The sequence below is a fragment of the Indicator indicator genome, chromosome 29 (genome assembly GCF_027791375.1).
Source record: "Indicator indicator isolate 239-I01 chromosome 29, UM_Iind_1.1, whole genome shotgun sequence".
Classification (NCBI taxonomy): Eukaryota; Metazoa; Chordata; class Aves; order Piciformes; family Indicatoridae; genus Indicator; species Indicator indicator.
The window spans coordinates 8,858,146-8,884,508 of record NC_072038.1 but is presented as its reverse complement, the minus strand read 5'-3'; positions in this window follow the sequence as shown (position 1 = coordinate 8,884,508).

Below are 26,363 nucleotides of genomic sequence, written 5' to 3'. Positions count from 1 at the left end.
TTTGTTATTCTAGAAAACTCTTGGATTATATTTGTGAATTGTATTTGCTGCTGATGCTTTCTCCTTGAGGTAGCCTAAAGAAAATAAAGATGGCTGTGGAAGAAAAATTTAGATCTGACTTGGAGATGCTTGTCCCCAGACAGAATGTCTCTTGCCATCACATTCCAGAGGATGAGACCTGGCTGCAGCAGGAAGCAATTTGGGTTTGTTGCTTGCCCTGGATGAAGCCAGTAGACAGCAAATACCCTCCTCAACCCTTCACACCAGCCAGACTGCTGCTGGCTCCTCATTTGCCTTCTGCTGGGTTTAGGCTGAAAAGAATTTACCCCTAGGTAATAGATGCAGGGATCATCAGCTGTTATTGACTGTGTCAGGAGAAATATTTTTCACACATAAAGTTGTATGAAAATTCGATTTTTCAGCTCAATGGCTGAACTAATTTTTTTTTGTTGTTGTTATTATTATGACTTGGGTTAGACTGAAGTGAATGCCTTTGGATTCCTTGATGAGATAGGAGTCAGGCAAAAATTCTTTCCTTTTCTCTGGTTTGATTTTTCTTTTCACTCTTGAGGTATTAAAATGCAGGCAAATTTTCAAGGGTTTTTTTAAAAGGTTTTTAACAGTGAACAATCAAGATGCTTTCTTTCTAAAAGTCATTCTATTAAAGGACAATCACTGCAAAACTGCACTTTTCAATCAAATAAACTAATTCTTGGACCCAGTTGAGCATTTTTCAATCAAATAAACTGCTTTTGGACCAGTTGAGCATTTTTCCATCAAATAAACTGATTTTTGGACCAGTTGAGAATTTTTCAATCAAATAAACTAATTCTTGGGCCCAATTCAGCATTTTTCAATCAAATAAACTTAATTCTTGAACCCAATTGAGCATTAAAGCTTCAGGACAACTGAGTTTGTAAAACCATAAAATCATTTGGTTTCTTTCTAACTTAGAACTATTTTTTATCATAAATTAATCTTGCATTCCCACACCTTTCTGTGTGGGGAAAGCATTACCCACCACATCTCAGCACAGACCTCTGAAACTTCCATTGGAATGATTAGTCAATACAATTCTGTGAGATACCTTTCCCTCTTTTAAGTCACCAAACCATTCTGGGGTAGTCTTTTGACCTGCCATAGCACAGCACAGCACCTCCTCTGTTATTTGATCAGGGAAGGTAACGCTGTGAAACACGTGGCTAATTTTTACCAGCAAGGTGGCAACAATTCAGTATGTGATATGTGAGGGCAAAGCACAGGCAGTTCATTTGGGTAATTTCTTAGCCTTCTGGCTTCTGCAATGTTTCTTTAGGGGGCACTGAATATGAGTGATTGAGTGAGAGAGAGCACGACAGAATTAGCACACACTGGATCTTTTGACCGAGGGGGAAAAAAAAAAAAAAAACCCAACCCAAAACAAAACAGTCTAATGTTGGTCTAGGGGCACGTTCCCTTAGGATTTGGGAAAGAAAAACACCAAATCATGTTAGTTTGGAGCACCTCGAGCAAGAGCAGCCTGGTCAATTAAAACCCATTGCAGCCAAATAAAAAAGACACTTAAGCTTGGATCAAAACGAAGGAGACAAAATCGCCGGTGGCAGCACCCTGCCCGCGCCGCAGTGACGGTTCCAAGGCAAATTCGACTTGCTGATACTCTACCATGAAACAGGCTTCTAAGAAGTTGCTGGCAGTTCCCTCTTGGAGTTTCACAGTCTCACAGTGTATCAGAGGTTGGAAGGGACCTCAAGAGATTATCAGGTCCAACCCTCCTGCCAAAGCAGGATCACTTAGGGCAGTCCGCGCAGGAGTGCATCCAGGTGGGTTTGGAAAGCTTCCAGAGGAGACTCCACAACCCCCCTGGGCAGCCTGTCCCAGTGCTCTGTCACTGCTTGCCATGTAACCTAAACACAGGCCACAGGCTCACAGGATGTGAGGGGTTGGAAGAGACCTCATTGAAACCATTGAGTCCAACCCCCCTGCCAGAGCAGGATCACCTAGGGTAGTCTGCACAGGAACACATCCAGATGGAGCTTGAAAGCCTCCAGAGAAGGAGACCTCACAACCTCTCTGGGGAGCTTGTTCCAATGCTCAGTGACCCTCACAGTGAAGGAGTTCCTCCTCATGTTGAGGTGGAACCTCCTGTGCTGTGATTTATATCCATTGCCCCTTGTCCTATCCCAGGGTGCAACTAAGCAGAGCCTGTCCCCTCCCTCTTGACCCCCAGCTCTCAGATATTTATAAACATTTATTAAATCCCCTCTCAGACTTCTCTTCTCCAGACTAAAAAGCCCCAGAGCTCTCAGCCTCTCCTCATAGGGCACATGCTCCAGTCCCTTCATCATCCTGGTAGCCCTCCATGGGACTCTCTCAAGTTGATCCCTGTCCCTCTTGACCTGGGGAGCCCAAAACTGGATGCAGTATACCAGGTGAGGTCTCACCAAGGCAGAGTAGATGGGGAGGAGAACCTCCCTTGATCTCCTGGACACACTCCTCTTAATTCATCCCAGGATACCATTGGCCCTCTTGGCCACAAGGGCACATTGCTGACCCATGCAGAACTTCTTATCCACCAGGACTCCTAAAATTGCTCTCTGCTTTGACTGCTTTTCTCTTTTCTTCCCTTTTCCCCATTTGTTTGTTTTTGGTTTTGTTTCGTTTTTTTTTTTTGTTTGTTTTTGTTTTTTTTTTTTAATTAATCCTTGTTTCCTTGTTTTTAATTAATCTTTTGTCTGTGTAGAGAAGTCTTTTTTTCTCTATCAGAATAAATACAAGGAGAAATGAGACCTCATTTTGCCACCAGTGTCTTGCAGAATGTCTGTTTTCCCGTGCCTTAACATGATCTGGTTGCTGGGCTGGGAAAATTAAAGTCCCAATTTTCAGCTCAACCCTTCCCTTTGCACCTGCCCTTCTGTGAGCTCATGGAGCATTATCTAAGATATTCAGTGATATCTAATTACTAAGCTGTCCTTCAAGGACATTTCCAAGGCTGTGGTTTCTCTGCAGTGACAGCAGACACATCCCCATCCCCCTTGGAGCAGCTCACTTGGCTCTCAGCAGTGGGAAGAGAAGCAGTGCATGGAGTGAACCCTCACTTCTCCACCACCTTCCTGGACAACGTGCTCTCTATGCCCTTAACTCGAGGTGCCCACCTTGCCTTGGTGTCCTTCATCCCCAGCCAGGCCTGCATGGACTCTGGAGCAGGACTGTCAGATATTAGGGTTGATAGGACCCAAACACAGTACTTCTTGTGTTGCAACTTTGGATTTAGTCCACAAAGGTCTGCTCTGAGCTGCTAAACTCTTCACTAAATCCATCCCTAAATGTTTTCATTCTTATGTGCAATACAGTCTGTGGGCTTTTAGGACTTCCAGGAGGGCTGAGCATCCATGGTCCCTACTTACATTAGACTGAAGCCACACAAATCATCTGTAAATGTAGCCCCAGCACCAGCTCCACTGATCTCTGGAGGATGTGATGGAGCTCAGAGGAGCAGAGTCACCACACTGCAGCCCACTTCTCAGTGGGCTGTGTATTTATTTTCAAGAGGATGAACCATGCTTCTCTCCAGCTCCACAGCTGGGTCCTCCTTGCATGAGTTCCTGACTCACTACCAGAAGGGCATAAAGAAAGTTTTTAAAGATAATTTATTCTTGCCAAGCAACAATAGCGATAGTTAATCTCTTATATTAAAACCTTTAAGGACTTAGGGGACTTATGAAACCATCGGAGCCTGTTTAATGAGTGCCTGCTCTGGCCTGCACTTTTCAAAGCTTAAATCTTTAATAGAGCAGAAAAGAAATTCACAACAATTTGGAGGGGGACTATACTAAAATTTATGGAGCTGTTTGGTTTCCAGGACTCCTGTTCCTGCTGGGCAATGCTCTGATGATGTATTATGGTAACATGTCATCAGGGCAATGGAGCTTCATGATGCATTACAGCAATAAGTCCTTTGTAATACATCATTGGAGCAGCTGCTGCCCCGGATTGGGAGTCTCAAACAGAAATTAGCCAAGCAATTCAACGTGCACCAAAGATGCTTTCTTCCTTTCTCTCTTCCCTTCCCTTTCTGCAGGTCCTTCTCTCCTTATTGCTCCTGATCTGGCCCTGCCAATAGCAATTTGCTGGTAATTTATTCATTCTGTCTCTCCCATGAAAATTCCTTTCTGGTGGAACCAATTGAGCACAATGCTCTACACCCCAGGAACACACCACGAGGAAGATGAGGATGACTGTAATGAATTAGATGTGTAATCCCCTCAGACTGATAGCCCAGGTCTGACGGTGACCGGCACCAGATGCTTAAGGGCAGACAGCTCATGACAGTGAGTTGTGGGGTCTAGGGCAATGTAAGTCCTATTTAGCTATTACTAATTAAAAAGGAATAGTTAAGCTCCTCTTTGGTTGTGCCCTGGGTTTAATTCTCACAGTTCTGTTCTGTTAACAATATTAGCAATTCTCACTAATCCATGGAAATATCAAAATATGTTAATAAACTGGGGTTAGGTCTCAGCTAATGCAATGACTGAGCTCAGGAGTCTTTAGCAAAAGGCTCTATCACCTTTCTTGCTTTCACTTGAAAGCTGAACAGTTTCTAGTGCCAGAGCACAGGTTAGGAAATGAGTTGCTGCAACTGTTCAGGTAGCAGTCACAGCCTGGTTATATCCAGAACTGCATAATCTTGCAGTTGCCTTTCAAGTTTTTCCCATCTATTATGCTTGACTTGACCTTTTACATGTGGTAAACAGACCTCTGGGAACTCATCAAATACATTGAAACCCTTTAATATATATATTTTATATTTTTTTTTGAGCCTTGGAAACTCATTTTGCTCTGTTCCTCTTCTGCTCTTTTCTTTAGAGAGGAGACCCAGGTAAAATGTTTCAGACCTGACTCTGCTTTCCAAACTTGAAGGTACTTGGGCTTGGCAGCACAGCCAGGGTGATGTTTCAGTACATGACAGAGGGAAAGAACAGCTGGGACCAGATGCAGCCCCTGATAGGATTCTTGAGTATTGAAGCTGAGTTTAGGACTTTGCTCTGGAGCTATCTGCTGTTCTTTTCAGTGGAGGTTGACTCAGGAGATAATATAATGTTCAGTGGGGAACCACTGGATACACTGTTTGCATGCACACACTGCAGAGTTTGTTGTGTTTCAAGGGATTGTTTTGATTTTATTTTTATATATATATATATAATTTCAGTGCTCCTTTAGCATCTAATGCCCTGCACTTATTAAATCACGCAGCACAGCGGAAAGAAAGAGAGGAAAATCACATCCATGGTTTGTTACAATGCATGAGGCATAACCAAGTGCTTCAAATCCCTGAGGGGATTACTTGGAAATCACCAGGCCACCTGGAGTTTCATTATGGCTCTTACAAACAGGCTTTTAGCAAGAAGGATGAGGTGGGGGGAGAAGGGGTCCTCTATTGAAGCACTGAAAAGAGATAAAGTTCAGAGAGCTGAACAATGGCTTCCAATGGGCTCAGCCGAGTCAGCTGAGACCAGGGACTGGAAAGGATTAATCAGAGCAAAAAAAGTCAGCTTGCAACAAAATCTTTAGCAAAGTGTCCAAGCCACAGAGCTCAGCAGAGACCAGAGTTAGTCATTCTCTAATCACGTACTACTTTTTCCCTTGCTTAGTTTGTGAGTCAAGAGTTTGTGTTTGAATCCAAGTCATCTTTCCTGTATCTGTGTCCCAAGCTGTGCCTCAGCCCTTAAGACCCAGCTGTGGGAGAGCCCCTCTCTTGCCCTTGCTCCCATGGATTTCTTGACCCATTGGTTGTCCCAGTTTTGGTTCATGACATAACACTTATCCCTGCAGAAGCATATTGCATCTTTGCAAGAATTTTGACTAGGATGTTGCTTTTGTCTTTATTGAATATATTCAAAAGCTCTACTACTAACTGGAGGTGGTAAATGATAACCAAGGTTCAGTGTTTGGAAGTTGGTCCTGCTCACAAATAGGGGAGTCAGTAGAGCTGAGACTAAGAGATCTGAAAGCGAACAGAGCTGGAAGCACCAACACCTCGCTGCATGGATGAGAGTAGTTGAGTGTTGATTAGAGCTGCATGATGAGCAGCAGATCTGATTGGATCTTTTTCCCCTTTAACACGGTTTTGCCACCTTTGTAAAATTGTTTGATTCATGCTCCAAAAATTTCAATATATATCTCTAGAGGGGGGAGGAAATTTGAATCTGTGAAACTTTGCTCACTCCTGAGCTGCTGCAGAACCTCTCCACTCACTACTCTTTCACACAAACACATAGTGCTGGGAATCATGGAAGAACAGAAGGTACTTTTTCTCAGTAGTATTTTGCAAAAGTGCAATAAGGAATCAGCAGGTAAAATCTTCTGGCCTGCATTAAGAAAACAACTGGCTATGAGGATTGTCTGGAACGTCACTTTTGATTAGACTTAATCCTTGGTGGTGGTGGAAGAATGGATGACACATCTGTAAAATATGCTGGCAGCATGCTCAGGCTTTGCAAGAATAATTCAGGGTTTCCAGCTTAGGGCCTTCTCTGTAGGAATCTATTATATCTCAGACTTATGACTTACAAATACACACAGTACCTCCTGTGCCCTCTTTTCAATAACTTGTCACTTTTGTAAAGTGTTTTCTTGCACATCTAGACAAGAAATCCTACCAGGATGAAAAGGTTTGCATGTGGTATCTTCAGCTAGCACATGACAGAGAGTTTGTGCAGGTGAAAAAACCTCCAGAAGCTGAGGAGCTGGAGAATGCATTTCTTCTCTCTCTGGAATGTTTCTTCATAACCATTGAGGATTTTTATTCCCTCATACTTTCACTAGAGTTGGTTGGAGTGAGGATTCCTGAACACCACCCTGGGAGTGCTGGAGTCCTCTATTTCCTCTAATCTACAACATTTCACCTCCTTGAAAATGAGAGTCAGAAGTGTGAAACAGCCCACACTAGTCCATGCTGACTAATTCCTGTTCCACAGGAGGAGGACTGAGGCCAGGGCAGGAGTTTCGGAATTCAAATTCAGGGAACTCTAAGGTGACTGGAGTATCCTTTTTTCCTCCATCTCAGGCTTTCTCATGTTATTGAGGATAAAATGTTTGCCTTCAAATGCCCTTACTGTGGGCAGTGGGATCAAAATCCCTCATCACAAGCTTTCAACTGGATGCCAATTTGAAACTGAAAACAAAACCACCCTCCCTTAAAACTCTACTTACGCATTTGCTCTGTCACTCTGCTAAAAAAGAACAGCTGAACAAATTATCAACATTTTGTGAGGATTAGGAAAATTGATACAGGCTGACTCACTGCATGCCTATATAACCCAAAGTAATGTTAAAACCCAGGAAATGAGACTGGGACTGGAAAGGTTGAGAGAATTATTGTATTATTGTAGCATCCTATAATGCCAGATTATTGGATTCGTTTTCCACTGCCTATTTGTGCCCTTGTTCGTGTTGGAACATTCTTTCTCCCACCTGATCACCATTTCTTCATGTGATGCTTAAGTAACTTGTGATAGGACACTATCTCTAAGAGGTAATGGCCTCAAGTTGTGCCAGGGGAGGTTTAGGTTGGATATTAGGAAAGATTTCTTTACTGAAAGAGAGGTCAGACTTTGGAACAGGCTGCCTAGAGAGGTGCTGGAGTCCCCATCCCTGGAGGTGTCCAAAAACATGTAGATATGGCACTCTGGGACATGGTTTAGTGGGCATTGTGGTGTTGGGTTGAGAGCTGGGTTGATGATCTTAGAGGTCTTTTCCAACCTTAATGATTCTCTGGTTCTATGTTTCCATCCAAGGGCTTCATTACTCTTCAGAAGCAGGACTTTCATCAAATAATTAAGTCACTTTAAGCTGCATGTGCTAAAGATGAGAAACGGATTACAAATTAAACCATCATTGCAGACTGTTTTTAAGCTATATTTAATGCAAAGCAATGCATAAGAAGAACTTTTACCCATGTCAAGAAATGTAGGAGCTAATAAATGTGATCTTTACCCTGAAGAACTTCAAGGAGGGAGAAAAAAATTCCAAAACATGTCAAGAAAATTTCATTACCACTAAGGAGGGAGCAGGTATTTTCCATATATTGACATAGGAAAGAAAAGCTCCCAGCTCTCAGTGTTGAAGGGCAGTGTTTGCAGGGATAGAATTTGTGTTTGTATCTTGTTCAAAACAGGGAATTCTGGCCTAGACTTTACATTTGTCTTTATTTCTACTCTGTATACATGCCTGTACTAGAAGAGATGCAGCAGCCTTCAAGCAAGCTTCTTCCTGGCATTAGGGTTATATTCAGTATAACCCAAGCTGTGGAGAAGTTTCTCCTCAATGCCAGTTCTCCATGCTAGAGACATAATTAGAATGAAGAGAAATCTGACCTGCAGAGGTCATTTTGGAGGCTGTGAATTCTGCTGGCTGTTTCCACATCTGGGATTTCTGACCCAGCTGACTAAAATCTCAGCCTGCCTTTGGCTTGTGGGTGGAAGGAGCAGACTTGGCATCCCCTCCTGCCCTATTCCCTGTGGTCAGGACTTTCATTTGAGCCCCAGTGCTTGGTGGATAATCGATCAAACCATGCTACATCTTGCTGGGACAGAGGAAGCACGGTGCAGTCAGGCTGCAATCAGCTGTTTCCCTGGCTTTGATCCTCTGCTGGAGCCCCTGGGCAGCCCCCAGACCCCGCAGTCAGCGGCTCCACCGAGCCCTTGGTGGGCATTGTGCATGGGGAAGGGATCACCTGTCAAAGTGAATGGCTGCAACCTTTCCCTGACCACGGGAAGCCTTTTGATGCAGCAGGGGTTGATAATTAGGGCCTAATTGAGTGATTAACAGTCCCAGCAGCTCGTGTCTTTAAGGGTATGTGAGGAGCAGAGGCAGGTCCCAGGTCCAAGCTTCTGAAGACGCATTTTTCCAGCTCCAACAGCCCTAGCAGGGCCATGGGTCGTGGCTCCAGGTTAGGCTTTTTCTCAGATGGAGCTGTACATGAGCTTCATCAGAAATGTGCAGAGCCAGCAAAACGGTGGAAGGTGATTACATTTTCTCACGAGTGCTGTAATCACTTTCTCTAAACCTCTATTGATAATAAGCGGTGCAGGAATAGGCTCCCATTTGCCAAGACACATGGGCTCGGCAGGCAGGGAGAGTCTGTCTAGATACACTGAACTTAATTAACTGAGTTTGAAGAGCCTATTAAGGCAATATTAAAAGAAGCCTATCTCAGCAGGACATCACAGTGGGGAGAGGCAGCAGAGCTTTCAATTTAAGACTTATTGCAAAGCCATCCCGCTGCCCAGCTCCATGGTCTGCCTGGGAGCTCTTTAATAGATGGCTTGGGAGTGGGGTAAAAGGGCTGACAAAGAAAGCTGGGTAAGTGCTGGGTATATCAAAGGAAATCAACCTGTAGTGTATTATATGCTCATTTTGTGGATAGAGGTGGGGAAAAGGTTTGTAAATGGGGAGGCTATTCAGCACTGAATGAAACGAATGACAGCGTGGGTGTCTTACACATTTTAGAGTAGGACTCAGGGAATTTTTGGCACACTGCAAAGCAAGTAGTAGTAAGTAGCTGCTTGATAAAAAGTGCAATCTTCTTATAAAACCAAAGAAGTCATTCCTGAATCCTTTACTTTCCTTTCCTCTTCCTCCCTCCAACATCAGTCAGTGACTCGTTTGGGGTCCTTCTTTATTCGCAGGAAAAATAAGTGTTGTCACCAGTCTGAACATCATTAGGGGGTTATGTTCCTGGTCATAGGAGAATAAAACAGAGGTTAAAAGTTGTCTGTAGCCTGACTGATGAATAAGGAACTCTGTCCTGCATACAGAGGTTCCCTCAAGCCACTGTTTATTACAAGTGGCTGAATTGCGAAACTACAGTAAAAATAACAACAAAAAAAAAATAAAATAACAACATGTGTTGATTTTTGCCTTATTCAGGACAACCTGCTAATGGAATGGTATGAAAGTTTAAATGTAATAACATTGCTAACAATGATTCCTATTTTTTAGAGAGTGTTTGCTCAAATTAGAGGGCTGCCCAACCAGTACGTGCAGTATTGTGGAACCAGTATTTGCATGGAATGGAAAGGTATGGAGGTAAAGTCAATGTGAGTTCAAACCTTTAGACCCAGGGGAATGCTGCTGGCCAGCCCAAGGCCCAGCTCTTGACATCAGTGGGCTATATTCAAGTGTTTATTGAGATGGGAAGTTCAGTTTTAGTTCTGATGGCTGTAGGAAAAAAAGCTTGAAAATATGACCTGAGTTGACTCAGTTAATAAGGGAGTGGTGGGAGAGGAAACTTCGTTTTGTCAAGGTAGAACAATCCCAGGGGTTTTAACTGGAAAAAAAAATAAAAATGGCCTGTTTAAAGGGGTTGGTGTGGTAATAGAACATTTCTATACTCACCTGAGGCTGCATAGTCCTACCCATCTGCTGGTAAGCAGGTGGATGCTTAAGGTTTGGATCAATATTTGCTAGAGCAACTGCCATGGGCTGCTCAGGACAAGGAATGAGCTTAAAAGATGTGGCTCTTCCTTCACAACTGTGGGAACCTCACAGAATGGTAGGGGCTGGAAGGGACCTCTGGAGATCATCCTATAAGAAAAGTCTAAGAAGTGCTACTCCTTGTAAAATCCTGTAACACTAATTCCTCTAATTAATGGAAGTCATCTTTGGAGGGAGGTGATGGATGGTTACTTCTGCTTCATTCCCACCAGGCACTACAGGGTCTCAGCTTTTGCTGGACCAGCAGCTGCGAGGGTAGAAGGGAATAACTGCACCCATTTGCCCTGCAAATCAGCTTCCCAGATTGGATTTCTTAGGCTCATAAATGCAGAGAGGGCAATAAAAAGGCCAGACTTCTCATGTGCCAATCTCTACCACCTTTGCTTCTGATGCATTCAAGAACCCCAAGGGAACAGGGCTTCCTCAGGGGAAGCTGTGGTGAGAGCAACACCAAAAAGAGCAGCACAGGCTGGATTGAAGGAGACCAAGTACTTCCAGAGTGTCCCAACTCTTCTAAGTCCCAATTAGAACAAACCCCCAATTACTATTTGCATGAATAATGTCCCACACATGAGTTCACGCTGCAGTTGTTCCTAAGGTTTTATTTTTATACAAAATAACAAGGGGCTGTAAAGCCCCAAAATCCTTGACTGCTTTATTGCAGTAGCTGCATTAAAAATAGAAGATCCTACTGAAGAATGTCTGTTTAGTGCAGCTGAAGTATAATTGTGTGTGGCTTCAGCTTGTTTGGCATAGGAAAGCCTGGTGTAACCTGAGAATTCATTACGAGAAGAGTGCAGGACTCCTGCCATCTTCTAATGGCCTCCTTACAGCTTTAAATGCAAAATTTACAAGGAAAGACTTCAAGAAATGACAGGAAAATTTGAGAAGATAACAAAACTGGACAGGGAATTTAATAGAAGCCTCGGTACTCTAATCCACAGTGATTAATATCTCTTAGTTCCATGATCCTTCATTTCCACTGGAATTGATAAACTACCAAATGTGGCTTCTCTGCTTTAAATCAATACTCCCCCAAAAAAATCTTAGTTGGCCTTGCTGGCCTATCTGTCATCTTGTTTCTAACTAAAGGTTAAACATAATACTTAGGAACCTCAACAGTAAGATAGACTATTTTTTTCCAGTTGTACTTGAATTTCTTTCTCATTTTAATTCTCTTGTGCCCAGAAGAAGATGGTGTGACCAGCAGTGGAGATGCTAATAATTTTCAGCAACTTCCCAAAGCCAAGAGGCTTAATGATGTCTTTGCCAAATTTTTAAGACTATCCACCCCTTAAGTATCAGTTGTCTTGAAGGTATCTCAGGTCCAGCACCACAAATCAGTTCCTGCTTTAGAAACTCTTGGCTGGTTGTGTAAACTATGCAGGGGTATGGAGAAGGCTGCTTGCTGCTGGGTTCATTACTTGCAGATGTGGAAACTGAGCCATGGAGAAGGGGATTCCTCATCAGCTGGGGACTGATCAAGATGCTCCTGGACACTACCTCCAGGCTGGCCCTCATCATCCCCAGCACAACTGCTTGTGTGAGTGCTCCCCAGCACTCCCACTCCTCAGGCTGGTGTGTACCCCTCTGGCAGGTGTATTCAGCAGTGAGTCAGCACTCAGCTCCATCCTGAAATGAATTGTGTCTGCTGTGAGGTCCTTGGGGGAGAGCCATTCACTGCTTATGTGCACACAGAACCTTAGAGCTGACCCCATACTGATGTGTGGTTTCTTGGTGTCTTGTCTTCTGGCTTCTTAGCAGTGACCAGGCAACCTGGTCTGAGATTATTTGGGAAGGCATCCCTGTTTAGAGGTGATGGCTTGTTTTCATTCTCAGAGCACAGAACCAACTGGATTTTGGGGGTGTTTTTCCAGTGTTATTCTTTCCTCCTGCCTCTGACATCTGCAGCACTTGATTATAAACATTATTGCTTCACTAATGCTCAATAGCAATGCATAGGCTTTGGTGGAAGTCCATTCCTTTGCAGTTTAAATAAAAAAATATTTGGAAAACTATTGGGAAAAGCAGATTAGGGAAAGGGAAACAATGTCACATTGCTGCTTAACTGTAAAGTAATAACAACATTTAAACTATTTAAATATGCATTGCATTGCAAACCTAGTTCTCAGATCTTTCAAGCTTCAAATTTGCTACAGAAATTATTATTGATGAGTTGTCTTCAAATGCACTTTGTAGGATAGAAGCGTTTCCAGACCTCGACTGCAAACACTCTGACATTTCTTTTGCTGTGAATATTATTTACCACTAGTCCACCCTTACCTTGTGTAACCTTCACTGCAAGATGCATAACAGAGTATAAAACATCCTGGGCTTGCAGGGCTGCTTTCAAGTAGAGTCTCTGAACAGTCCCCATTGCAAGCTGAGTTTCTGTTTCAATTTTTACTTCTCAGTGTGTCACCTCTTTCTCTGGAGAAAGCAAATCATAACCACCAAAACAACCCAGAAACAACCAGCTGTGCCTTCCTGCTCCATGCTCCCATCCTCCATTTAGCTGCAGTCTATTTTCCTTCACACTCACTTGACGTCATGGAAATTCAATCAATGCCAATAATTTATGATGGCCTATGTGAGAGATGTAGGTGTTTCTGTCATTAGAGCATTAGATGGCTTTCCCAGTTCAGTGCTGAGAAGCAACACTGCAGCAAAGCCAGCGTGTCTGCCAGCTCCTTCACTTTCCAAACACGCTGCAGAGCAGGAGTTACAAAGCCATCCTTACACTTGCATCTTGCATAACTGGCATGGCTTCCCTCTGCTCTTTGCTTCTTGAAGGGCTGTCACTCATTAATATTTAGCTCTGTGTTCCACAGTAATTATTCCTCCCAGATCCCTTCACAGGAGGAGAACTTGCTAGTTTGGAAAATGACCATGGCACGATGAGCTGCCCTTGTGTAAATACCTCTTCTTTTTTTTTTTTTTTCCTCTCTCTATGAAATAAGTCCATAATTTAGACATACTCTGTGTTTATTTTCGAACATGGGTTTTTGTCAGGGAATGTGCAGCTCATTCTTACACTCAACAGGAGGAAAATGTTTACCCAAAGAGTTAATGCAGATGAGTAATGCGGGACGCCGCTGCCAGTTCTCGGGCGGTGGGATTCCCGTAAACAGCGAGACACTTTGAACTGCTGGGGTTTACTTTATGGCATGCTCCAACCACTAAAACAACAAGCCACCCTGGAACTCTTCCCCATTAACCCAAACACGGTTTAAGCCATGGAAATTTAGCTTGAGAGTATCATTTTTGGGGGACCTTCTGTTCATCATCACGTGCTCTTTGAATCACTGTACTGAGATAGGTGGTGAGGTGTCACTTGTGTAGTATGGTGGCTTACTGCAGCACTAGGAAAGCTGCCCAGGGTCTATGTAATATCCACAGACATGAAGATGTAGACAGCATAATTGAAGACACATGAAAAATGATGGGGGATTGATATTGGAGCTAACATTTCTGTGCATAAATTTCCTCCTGGTTCCTTTCACTGGAAACTTAATCTTGGGCTGCTTATTCCTTATCTCCCTGCTTCTAGTTTCCCCCTCCCTCTGAAATGCCTGCTCTAAGGAACCAAGTACTAGGCTGCTGGGATCACTGCTCTGACCCTGGCACAATAATTTCCATGTCTGTGAAGATCAACACCCACCCTCTTGTATCTGTTCATGTCAATTATCAGTACTGCCAAGAAAGTCACTTTTGAAACTTGCTTTAATGAAACCACATTCAGTTGTTGCAGGATATATTTACATGACTCAGTCATCTTAGAGGTCTTTTCCAACCAAAACGATTCAATGTGCAATAAATGTTTTATCTTATATCTAATTTTCAAGTTGGTCCTAGAAGTTCAGTCCTGCCTAGTTGTTAGTGGTAATCACAGACTTGGACTCGGTATGGGAACTGGATCAATAAGACTCTTGCAGATCTTCTGTGGATGTTATGCAGCTCAAAAATACTCTTGGATAATTGCTTAATATTAATACCATGTGGAGGTATTAGACTGGAGTATCCAAGAACTAATAAGAATAATATGCCTTACATGTTAAGGACATTACATAACCATTCTATTACCCTGGCATGAGTCACTGTTAAAGTGCCCTGTATATCTTTCAGGGTGGATTAAGGATACAAACCACTGGGTATCATGAAGGTTGATAAAATGCTCCACAATGTCTCTAAAATGTGCAATGTCTTTTGAAAACAAGGATGAAAAACAGCCATTCGTCCTATGCAGTAAATAACTTGGTCACTGGGGAGGTCAGTCACCAAAGGCTCACATCCAGCTTGTGGATTAATGACCTGCAAAATACCAGTTTAAAAATAGGCTCTTCTTCCACTTAAAGACAGGCAATAATGAAGCATCTCCTACCAGTCCATAGCCAAGTTTCAGAGAGAAAAATGGGGTTTGCACTGGATACACAGAGCTGAGTTAAGCAGTGATATAAGGAACACTATGTAAATCAAGGGCTAAAGGCACTACACCCTGTTTCTTATGTTGTCAGGATGTGGCACGCAGGACCAGAAACATCCCAGAGTCATTCTTTATGTCAGACACCATGGTGAGTGAGAAGGTCGAGATAGTTGTGCTTGCTCATGATGTGTTTACGTTGGTCCGGCTTCCGATGACAACTCGTAAATGACCCCACAGTGGACAAGTTTCCAGTGCAGAAGGGGAATATTTATTATGAGATTAAAAAGTATAGAATGGTGAAAAGGAAGGCAGCAAACCAACCTGTCCTGTGCTGGGAGGATCGATGAGGTGACTCAGTCCTTCATGCTTTGTGTTGTAATGTCCTTGTTTGTACTCCCACGACGAGTGGACTGGGCTGGGTTGCTTAGAGTAATTTTTCAGATAATGTGGGGGTCTTCAGGTTTGCCAAGATGGTTTTATGATAAGTTAGGAGGCCCTGAATTTAAAATAAAATAAAATAAAATGGAAAATAGCCTGTTCTAGCTCTGCTTCTTTTGCACGGTCTTTTGATGAGGATGGAAATCAAGATTGAAGGGGCTATCACCTCAGATAATTAAAAGTGGAAGTAAATTGTGAGCAAAGGTCTAAAGAGAACTCCTTCAACATGAAATGACTAAAGGATGAAGCAATTCTGCTTTACCTGACCCTGCATATATGTATCTGTAACCTAACTGGGCTGGTAGCTCTGGGAATCTTGGTGGTTCTGGATCGTTCAGTAGCTGCGGGGAACCATCCAGCAAACCAAGCTCTGCCTCTTTCTTATCCTACATAGTACAGGATAGATGCTCTGGTTTTCAGTCTACAAAGAACAAAGCTTCTTCCTGGCTTCTTATTTTAAACAGAAGAGGCCACCCACAGCTCCAAACATGCCTACAGAGAGGAAAAATAAATGGCTGAGCTCCTCGCCAGACACGTATGCACAGAGCGTATCTGTGAGGAGGAACTGTTTGGAATGAAACATTCCCATCCCACCCAGGTGCTGCCATCAGATGGGGCTGGGGGCATCAGCACCTACTAGCAGTGGTGAATGGCATGGAGGGTGTGCTGGGATGGTAGGTAACTGTAAATCACCCCTGCTCAAGCAGAAGCAAGGGAGCATTCAGCAAGCCAGACCTGTGCAGATGTTGAGGAAGGTAATTTGGGAAGCTTTCAACACGTGAATGCCAACACTCTTGCTTCACAGGAAGGCAAAAGCAAGCAGCACTTTACTGGCTTGTGGCCATAATACCCTCTAAAGATCCCACCAGCATCCTGAATCAGCAGGAGATTTTTTTCTTCTAAACAGCAGCAGCAAAAGGAAAAAAAAAAAAAAAAGAGTGGTTGGACTTTTACAGGGATGGCAGAGACTTGACTTGTGGTGGTTACCTTCTTCAGGCTGTGTTTGGGTGGTTGCAGGATTGGCACCTCATGGGGAGATGTAAGCAAGCACTGCCCCACCTCTGCTCAGTGACACTGCCACCATAGGAGAAGTCTTCTCTCCCAGACCCTTGGAAATCACTTGTCCATGAAACAGAAGGAGGAATGAAAATGAAGTGAGGAGCCAAATGTTTATTATTTCCACCCAGTTAGGTCCTTTTTGAGTCCCTTTCTCAGCCTGAGCAGAGGTAATCCACCAGCTCTGCCTGTCTGCAATGCAGTTTGTCATTTTGAGCCTAATTGCCACTATGAGTGGTTTGGGGTTTTTTATTTTACATAATCGTTTTAAAACATGTAGAATACATGAGGTGGATGTTGGATTTGGAGGTTTCCCATGCCTGTTCATGGAAAGTGCCTTTTGAATACAGCAAGGAACAAGAATCAGAGTGGGATCCCTCAGAGGACGGAGTTGGCTTTCTGAGTCAGCTGGAATTTGAGGATCATGTTCAAAACTCTGAAGCACATTTTTTTAAAGACTCTTTTCATGCCTTGCTTCTCTGTACAGACTAAAAAATTGCTTTTCCTTTCAATGGAAAGTTGAGAGCCACCTACAAAATGTCTTTAAACTTGGGATAAAGTCAATAGAGGTGGCAGCACAGACATCTCATTGCTGCATCTCCTATGACATTTTTTTTCTTCCAGTAAGTGTTCAGCCATGGGTAGAGTTTGTACCTTGGATTTGAGAGCAAAATTGCAACACTTAAACATCAGCCTAAATGCAAGCAAGAGTTACTCAAAAATCTCAGGTTTTCTTGTACTTATTAGCTGTGATTATCACTCTGTGGACATTTGTAGAGAGATTTTTAATCTCTCTGTTGTTGAAGGCTTCCTCTAAACACAGACCAGCTCCCACACTAGGTTAAACTGGTGCAGACTTGAAAAGGGCAGTGGAGTGATGTCAAAGCAGGTCAGCTGCAGACAGACCCCAGAATGTTCAATGTTTTACATTGAACCATTGCACATTTTGCACTGAAACAGGTTAACAGCAATGTGCAAAGGAAGAAAATGAGTTCACATTCTGCTTAATTAATCTGGCAAGTAACAGGAATGGAACTAAGCCTTGGAGAAGGGGTTGAACAAATTCCCAAAGGAGCAAGCAGGTCTGGGGAGCTCAACTCATCACATTCAGCTCTGCTGCTGCTGCCAGCACCCCTGTTCCCAGACTGTTTGTTTTTCCTTTCATTCCTCTCTCTTGATATCCCAGGAGAAGCAAGCACTGTGTTTCAGCATTTCATCTCTATCATGAGCTACTGTGGAGTTAACTGGCAGCCTGATAGCAGCTTCATGCCAGACAGAGATCAATAGTTTGTTCTCTGTTTTCAAAAAGCTCCTTTAGTTTTACCCTTGCTGGTGATAACTAATCTGAACACAGCTAATGGACATTATGCTTTGAAAGAAACAACTACAAATTCTTGATTAAGGGTCATGTCTTCATAGCTTTAATAATTTACAATCAAAGACACACAAAAAGATGTGGGAGAGTGAAGCTAAAGATGTGGCACTTGGTGGTCCATGAGTGAGGTCTGTCTTACCCACATCCACGTGAGGCTGTAAGCCAGCCTTCGAGTCCACATCTCAGGTTGAAACTAATGAAAAACTTAATGCAAAGCTTGAGCTGAAGTGGCTTAGTTTCATCAAAACCATATTTGGTGTGCTTGTTATCCACCACGAGTTAGAGAAAATTCACAGGAAGCCTTGTCCAGCCTGGCTTGAATGTGAATCCCAGTGAGCCTTTCTGAAGTCAAGCTGAGGATGTTGTGTGTTAGGGGAAAAAGCAACTCACAGCTACAATGCACACAGGAAAAAAAAAAAACAAAAACAAAAATTTCCTGTGCATGGAAGTTGTTGTGTGCATTTCTGCATCAGCATTTCACCAAGCATGTAGCAGTTTAACATTATTCCCATCCTAAATCCAAAGCACAGCACTGTGCCAGCTACTGATAAGAAAATTCACTGTAGCCCAGCAGAAATCAGGACTAGTGGAGAAGAAAAAGGAATCCGTTTGGATTTGAGGTATATTTCTGCAGGTTCCTGTTTAGCATGGAAAGAATTCATATAGGAAATGATTTTATTTGTTTTCTTTTCTTTATTTATATGTATTATTTATTTATATGTTCCACTAACTATGTATGTGTAAACTCTCTGGGAAACCTGAAAAATCAGGATGTTTCCTTCTCCACAATTGCTCTGCTTAATCCATTTTCTTTCTCAGATGAAGTCAGAATCATCTCTTTATGGCACAATGGAGATTGCTACAGCCAACAGATGAATATTAAGATGGAGGTTTAAACTGTGTCCAATTTTTTCCCAGCTAACATTAATTCAAAGGAATCAGCTGGGAATCTCCTCAGAAATACTTTTTTCTCGTCTTTTTGTCTTGGTGAGACAAAATGAGAGATGCCCTGATGGAGTTATGCTTCAATCTTTTTTTTTTTATTTTTGATAGAAAGGGAACATGTGAGAAGGTTTGCAGAACCAGACTGTTGGATTTCTGGAGGTAAAAGGATTAAGGCAAAAAGTTAATTGTTTAAAAGGTGTTGCAAAATATGTATCACAGTCTCACAGTAATTAGAGGTTGGAAGGGACCTCAAGAGATCATCAGGTCCAACCCCCCTGCCAGAGCAGCATCACTTGGGGTAGTCTGCACAGGAATGTATCCAGGTGGGTTTGGAAAGTCTCCAGACAAGGAGACTCCACAACCCCCCTGGGGATCCTGTTCCAGGGCTCTGTCACCCTCACTGTAAAGAAGTTTCTCCTCATGTTGAGGTGAAATCTTTTATGTTCAAGTTTGAACCCATTGTTCCTTGGCTTATTACTGTGAACCACTGAAAAGAGCCTGGCCCCCTCCACTTGACACCCACCCCTCAGATATTCATACACATTGATCAGATCCCCTCTCAGCCTTCTCTTCTCCAGACTAAACAGCCCCAGGGCTCTCAGTCTCTCTTCATAGGGGAGATGCTCAAGTCCCCTAAGCATCCTTCTGGCTCTCTGCTGGATTCTCTCCAGCAGGTCTCTGTCTCTCTTGAACTGGGAAGCCCCAAACTGGACACAGCATATGTAGGTTACAAAGAGCAGGGGGAGAGGGGGAGAAAAAAGTAAGAGGTTGATAAACTTAGCAAAAAAAACCTCAGCATATGGAAACGCTGTTTTATTTTTGGAACCTATATACAGCTTCACTTCATTGGAGAGTTATTCACAGATCCTGTTCCTGAAACCACTCTGGCTTTGAAAAGTGCCCAGCTGAGGAGGCACAGAGTGACCTCTCTGTCAGGGCATGTTGGACACATCTCTCTCTGTTGGGGAGCATCCCAGGGGCACACAGGCCCCCCCTGGCACAACGGCTGCGGGGCTGCCACCGGGGAGGGGCGAAGGGAGACCACCAGGCTCGCCTAAACCCCGGATTAAAATATGGCCATTTGCACTTGAAGGCACTTATTACAACTTTTCAAATAATGTAATTTTAGAAGTGCCTTGGGTCCAAAAATATGACAATGCATTAAGCACAAAATCAAACTGTGGAGGTTCATTTTCTTTCCATTAAATTCCACCGTGAATATTGCAGAAGCTTTGGTTTTATTATTGCTAATTCCAAGCATAATAAATACGTTTCAGGATCTGGGCTGATTTATTATCATTTTAAACAGTATGATATTTGCAGCTTTTCATAAATTCATGGAGTAATGTCTATTTCCCATTTCAGCCTTGCCTTTGATTTAACTTGAGGGACACCATCAGTATTAAAATCAGGTATTCAAAAATAGAGTAATTCCTGCAGCATGAGATATATCTTAACTTACACTGGGGGAATAAAGGAAAGATTTGTTTTTTCTTGTCACCTTGTCAATCTGAGAGCTCTTTCCAAAGGCAGCTAAAAATCATTGAAGCTGGACTGTTGAGTTTTATTCAGGCTTCAGAACTCCTTCCTTTGTATTCTCTGTACTTCATCTGTAAATCCAGGTAGTGCAGCTAGGTGGCCTTTCCATGATCCCTTGCATGTTTTGTTGGCAGTTTCTACAAACCTAACACCTTTTGGTCCTGTCAATTGACAAGCTGTCAAATTCCAAACCAACATCTAACCAAACCAAATGCAAACTTTAAATATCTGTCTTTCTGTTATCAGTCATATCAAAAGTAAGTGGCCCTCTTAGATTTGATACCAAATTCTTTGACTTGGTGTGAAGCTATTTTCTATGGAATCAACAAATCCAGTCCTAAGCACTCCTCAGTTTACCACTGAGATATTTACCAAAGGCTACTGAAGAAGAGAAATTCCTACAAGTCCCTTTAGAAAATGTGTTGGCTTTTAATCATGTTGCTCATAATGAAGTGAAATCTGAACTCCATGGCTTGGCCCAGAAAATCCCCAACATGGCTCACAAAATTCAAGCTAACACCCTGACAAGTTTTGCTAGCAGGTTACCAAAAGACTGTTTGCTGTTTCACATTGATGGGTTCAGTCTGAAAATAAACAAAAGGTTGACCAGTCCTCAACCCTCTGACCTTCTGGTCCAGAGAAATGCACCAATAAAGTGATGCTCAAACCTTTTGCCCAGCTCTTTGGAGACTGATGCTGCTATGCTTGCAGAAGAGGATCAGCTACTCATGCTCTCATGTGCTGACTCAAGCATCTGTGGCACTGATTTTTGTTGGCTTTGTTAATATGAACATTTTAGGCATGTAGCTTGTGCATGACCTGAACCTGACATTGATCATCTGCCCCAAAGCACAGGAAGGAGAGTAAGTAACTTACCTGAACCTCAGCATTCCAGGAGGATCCTGATAGCCCAAAGAATTAATGCAGCAAAAGGAGATAATTCAGTAACCTGCAGCTTTTAGTCCCAAAGTGCTACAAGGGGCCAGGTGGAGTTTAAATAAAGGATAAAACATGTACTCTTCAGGAGTATTTATTAAAACTCCTCTGATTGCAGCTTGCATTGCTTTCTATCCCAGCATAGCTGTCTTTGACTGGATTTCATGGGGACTGTGATTTGCCTGTTGTGTGGAAGCTGTTTATGGAGACACAGAGGGTGGCATTGCTGCATCAGGCTGGGATGGGCTTGTGGAGAACACCACAACTGGATTTCTCCAGAATGATGAAGCTGTCTCCCACATGCTCCAGCCTTTCAGCATGTCCTGAACTTTATCAGTTGTAGAGGCCAGGGATGAACCGGGGCAGGAATTAAATCTTCCTCCCAGGAACAGCTATGAAAAACAAATCACTCAGAGGGCAGTGTCAGGAGACCAATGTGGGCATTTCCCTGCAGCATTAAAAGCACTTAGCATTAGAGTCCTGCCCTGAACAATATCTGCCCCTGATTTATTCCTTGTAATGATTATGGGCTATGGGGAAATAATTCTCCTGCAAATTTCTATGTGCAGCTCTCTTCAGCTTACTTTGGAAGTGCAGATCTGGATTGTCTTCTCTCTTCCAGTTCCAGCACTCATGAAGATTTTACTTAATTCTGTGTGTTGAGCCTTTCTATATCACAGCTTGTTTGTCCAGAATCATTGGGCAGGTGATTTCTTTTGGTGCCAGGCCAACAGGAATTTGTGAATGTTACAGTGTTATGACATAAAATGAAATTATTCTCCTTTTCAAAAGACTAGAGATGTAATGTCCTCTTCTTCATTGTCACACGGGTGAGCATCATGCCTTTAGATTTCATTTTCTTTAGTGGGCTGTAGCAGTTCATAAGGCTTTATGATGTTGGTTGCTTAGCTTCTTTCTTTTTTTTTTTTTTTAATTTTATGAGAGTCTTTCAAGATTTTACTGTTAGCAGTTAAAGCCTTCCTAGAGAGCCATTTGCCTCTTGAAAATTTAGCAACATCCCACACTGGGATAAGTGGCAGTCAAAGGAGGTATCAGATCTGTGAAGGAACAGGAGAGCCTCCAGTTAAATGCAAAGAAATGTATATAAGGGTGTAAGTTTTTAACCCCAGATGCAAGGATCTTTTTCAGGATATAAATGTGACTGATGACTTATGCATGAGCCTGGTTTGTCACCTCTGTGCTTGTTTGCAGAAAACCTTCCTGCTCACAAGTACAACATTTACCCAGTGGTCTGAAATCCCTCTTTGCAATAGACTTTGTTGAATCTCCCTCCTGCCAAGATTCCTGGTATGATCCTTTCAGATAGGCATCTTACTCTAGATTTGTTAACTTTTATTCTGAACTTTTGATTTCTTTTTTTCCCCCCAAAGTTTAAACTGAATTGTCTCCTACTGGCCTGAATACTGGGACTGAGCTTTGCATCCTAAGGACTATCCAAAGGCATGCAGTAGAATATGGTGAACAGAGACTTGAGATGTTTGTCCTACATCTCTTTGGTCAAGGAGTTAATGATCCTGATGTCTACTTGAATAAGAGCAAGTGCCTTCAAGAAAGCAAGGAGGAATGATCCAACTTAAAGGCAGAGCTCCAATTTAGCACCAAAATCTGACCAAACTAACACTGAAAGAGTGAAAGAGAAGGTCAAATAAATCAAGAATCTGTCCTTTAAATTGGAGTCAGAATATTGGTGATTGATTAGAATCTCTGCAGGGCAGTGTTTGAAACTCATTTCTATCTCTTAATGGGTTTTAAATCTTTGCAGACTCTGATTCTGAGTTACCTCCCTGTGTGTAATGTTTGCTGTTCAGTTACCCACATGGTTATGGTAGTTTTCTGTGGGCAGCCCTGCGGAGGAGCTCAGCTGCCATGACTGCACCAACATCACCTGGACTTCTCCTTCCCAGCTCCCACTGCCCCCATGCACACACAGATGCCCGTGTGCTCATGCACACACAGGCAGGGGTGAGAGCCAAGGCAGGATTTGGCTTTTAGAGGGTCTGAGCTGTCATTTGCATTTGTGAAACACAATTTCTGCTGGACGCCACCCCTTCTCCCTCCAAAGCAGATGAAATATTTATTGGGTTGGAGTGTAAGGGCTCAGTGTTTCGTCTGCAGAGGAACAGGGGAGTCCTGGTTTTGACCAGAAATTTCTAAGACTTCTTTGTGGCTACTAAACGTTGGAGGAAAAACCACAAATTACCATTGCAGTGGGGCTGGGCCCTGTGTCCTGGCTCCAGTGCTTCCCCATCCCCTTCCCTGCCCCCAGCTCCCGTTTTGAAGTGTGCTGCATCTGTGTCAATAAGTTCCCCATCTATGTGGCAAGGTAATACTTAATGTGCACACAGGGTGTGCAAAAGGAACCACTGACAGGGTGGGGAGTGAGGGAAGAGCTGAGTTGTAATTACACACAAAATTAAGCTGTTACTGCCATTAAGATATTTCTTTAATATGCAGCTGAGGAACCTTCTCACCCCCTAAACCAGTCACCGTTTGTTCCCTGTGTGTCATTTTCTGGCTACTCCCAATGTTTGTTGGTTTTTTTTTTTTCCTTGCCACACCTAATCCCTGGATTACCTGGGGTAGTCCAACCTCATTCTGCCTTTGGGCGAGGTGCTTCTGCCTCAGGGTGGCTGTGGATCAGCTGGAGGGCCACATCCATGCATTGCCCCAAGGAGACAACTGTTCATTCCCCACCACTTGGACCATGCTTCTGGGGGTTTGAAAGCACTGAGCTCTTCCCAGTCTGTCCATCCGCATGTATCTTTAGTGTCAGTGTGTCTCACCTGCTTCTTCTGAAGCATCTCTCTTACAAGTTGGAGCTGAGAGACATGGGGGTCTTTAGCCTGGGGAAGAGAAGACTGAGAGGGGATCCTGTCAATGATTATCAATAGTTAAAGGGCAGATGTCAACAGGATGGAGCTGGCCTCTTTTCTCAGCAATAGACAGGAGGCAATGGACATGAACTAGAACACAAGAAGTGCCACCTAAACAAAAGGAAAACTTCCTTCCAGGCTGCCAAGAGAGTTTGTGGAGTCTCCTTCTCTGAAGAATTTCAGAACCCACCTGAACATGATCCTGGGCAACCTCTTCTGGTTGACCCAGCTTTAGCAAGGGGGTTGGACTAGATGATCTCCAGAGGCTACTTCCAAACCCTGTGATTCCTAACCTTCCCATGACATTAATTTAGAGATAGTTCTATGAATTTAATGAGGTCATAGGTGGAGTTGAGCATCCATAAGATAGCAGCAGGACAGAAGAAAGTTGAAAGCAGGGAAATTTTGGCATATTTAATGCCAATTTGTGTTTTAAATGGGAAAGAGAGGAAAACAGATGCAATTCAGTGTGTTGGTGGGATAGGAATGAGGAGTCCTTCCACCCTACATCTTCAAGGAGAGTAGCAAGGATGGCAGAACAGGAGTTCCAAGATGCCCATGTAAAATACAGCTTTGCTGAGCAGCCTTCCCCTCCTTGTCAGCACCTACTTGAGTTGCAGTACTGTAAACAGTGAGAATTTTCAGTATGATTTCTAGAATCACTCCAAACTTTGAAACATGACCAATTGTGCTCCAGCAACAGCATTTCATCTTCTTGCGGATGGCCCAGTTTGACACTTCTTCCCAGCATATTTTGTAAAGTCCAAAATGCTGCAGGCTTGACTAATTGACAAAGATTTGGTAATGTTTCCAGTAAAATTTTCAACAAACCTGCCTTTTGAAAAAAGTGAATTCTTATAGAAAAAAAAATAATAAAAAGAAAAGAGTATTTCAACAATATATCATCACATCCAGAAAAATTATTTTCAGGAAAATGTCTTTTTTTTTTTGGAATGAAAATATTTTCCTTAGCAATAACATTGGTCAGCTGTATTAATGATATTGGGAGAGTTGGAAGTGACAATGAGCAAACCATGAAAAATGGACAGAAAACAAACACAGAATCACTCCAGTCCTGGACTGCTTTTTAGTTATATTGGAGACTTTCCAGGGCTTCCATTTTTCCACCAGTGTTTAATGGGCTCTCTGTTTGCATTTATGTTTTCCTGATCTTTCAATCTGCAGAAATGGCTGCTTCTGGCAGGGCTCTGTTAGCATCGCTCCCTTCCTCTCCTCTTTGGACCATGTGTGTCTGTCTATACCTCTTTTTTTTTATTTTTTCTTTTTTTTTTTTTTTTCCTGATGTGGGAGGAAGGAAACACCCTGATATGAATGTGCAAAGGGTAAATACTGAAACAAAACAAAACAGGCTGGAAATCAGGAGTTTCAGAGACGGTGTGAGTCTCCATCAGTGGATTTAATTTTTACACGCACTGCCTGGAAAAACTCCCTGCCCCAGAGGGTTTATGCCAATTAAAATTTGAAAATGACATCAGTGAAATTAACCTAAATTTTGTTTGACCTGGAATTTAGGTCAGTTTAGATCATCATCTTACCAAGGCTGGTGAAGATTCAAAGCCATACAGAGCTATAGAACAGAAATGTGCTTCAGAGCAGAGGCAGTTCCTGCAAAGCCAACAGAGGCAGCCACAGGACCCTACAGGAGATGATCACCAGTTCTCCTCTTGCTACCCATGAACAAGTTGCTGCAAAGAAACCAACCAAAGCATGGCTAAAGGGTACACAGCTGGTAGATGAGGGCAGCAGTGGCTGCGTGGTGGCTCAGCAAAGGGACGTGGTACACAAGGCAGTGCTATCTTGTTCCAGGAGAGCTGGATCCCAGACTGGCAGTGCTGACCTGAGTGTGGCTGGGAAGAAAGCAAAGCCCCACCATGTCTGCTAACACAAACATGACCTCTTAGCATCACGCACCAAAGCTTAGCTGAGGCTCATGGTAGCTCCTAAGCTGCTGAAGTTTGCTGCCTTGGACCTATGGTGCAGCACTATGTGAGAAGGTAAAAGATGGTGTGCTCACCATGTGCCAATCTGAAAGCTCCTAAGCTTCACCTCTTGTGCAGGCTCTTACCACTTTGTGCAGGCCCTGAGTGCCAAAAGGACTTCTTCACTCTTCCAGTTATGCATGCAGATGTGTGCCTGCCTCAGACATGCATTACTAGAAATGCAGTGACCTCCCCTTGCATTCTGATTTCCATGATGATGATGTTTCCATGGCTTGCTTATTGGATGGTCTCAGCACTGAGAA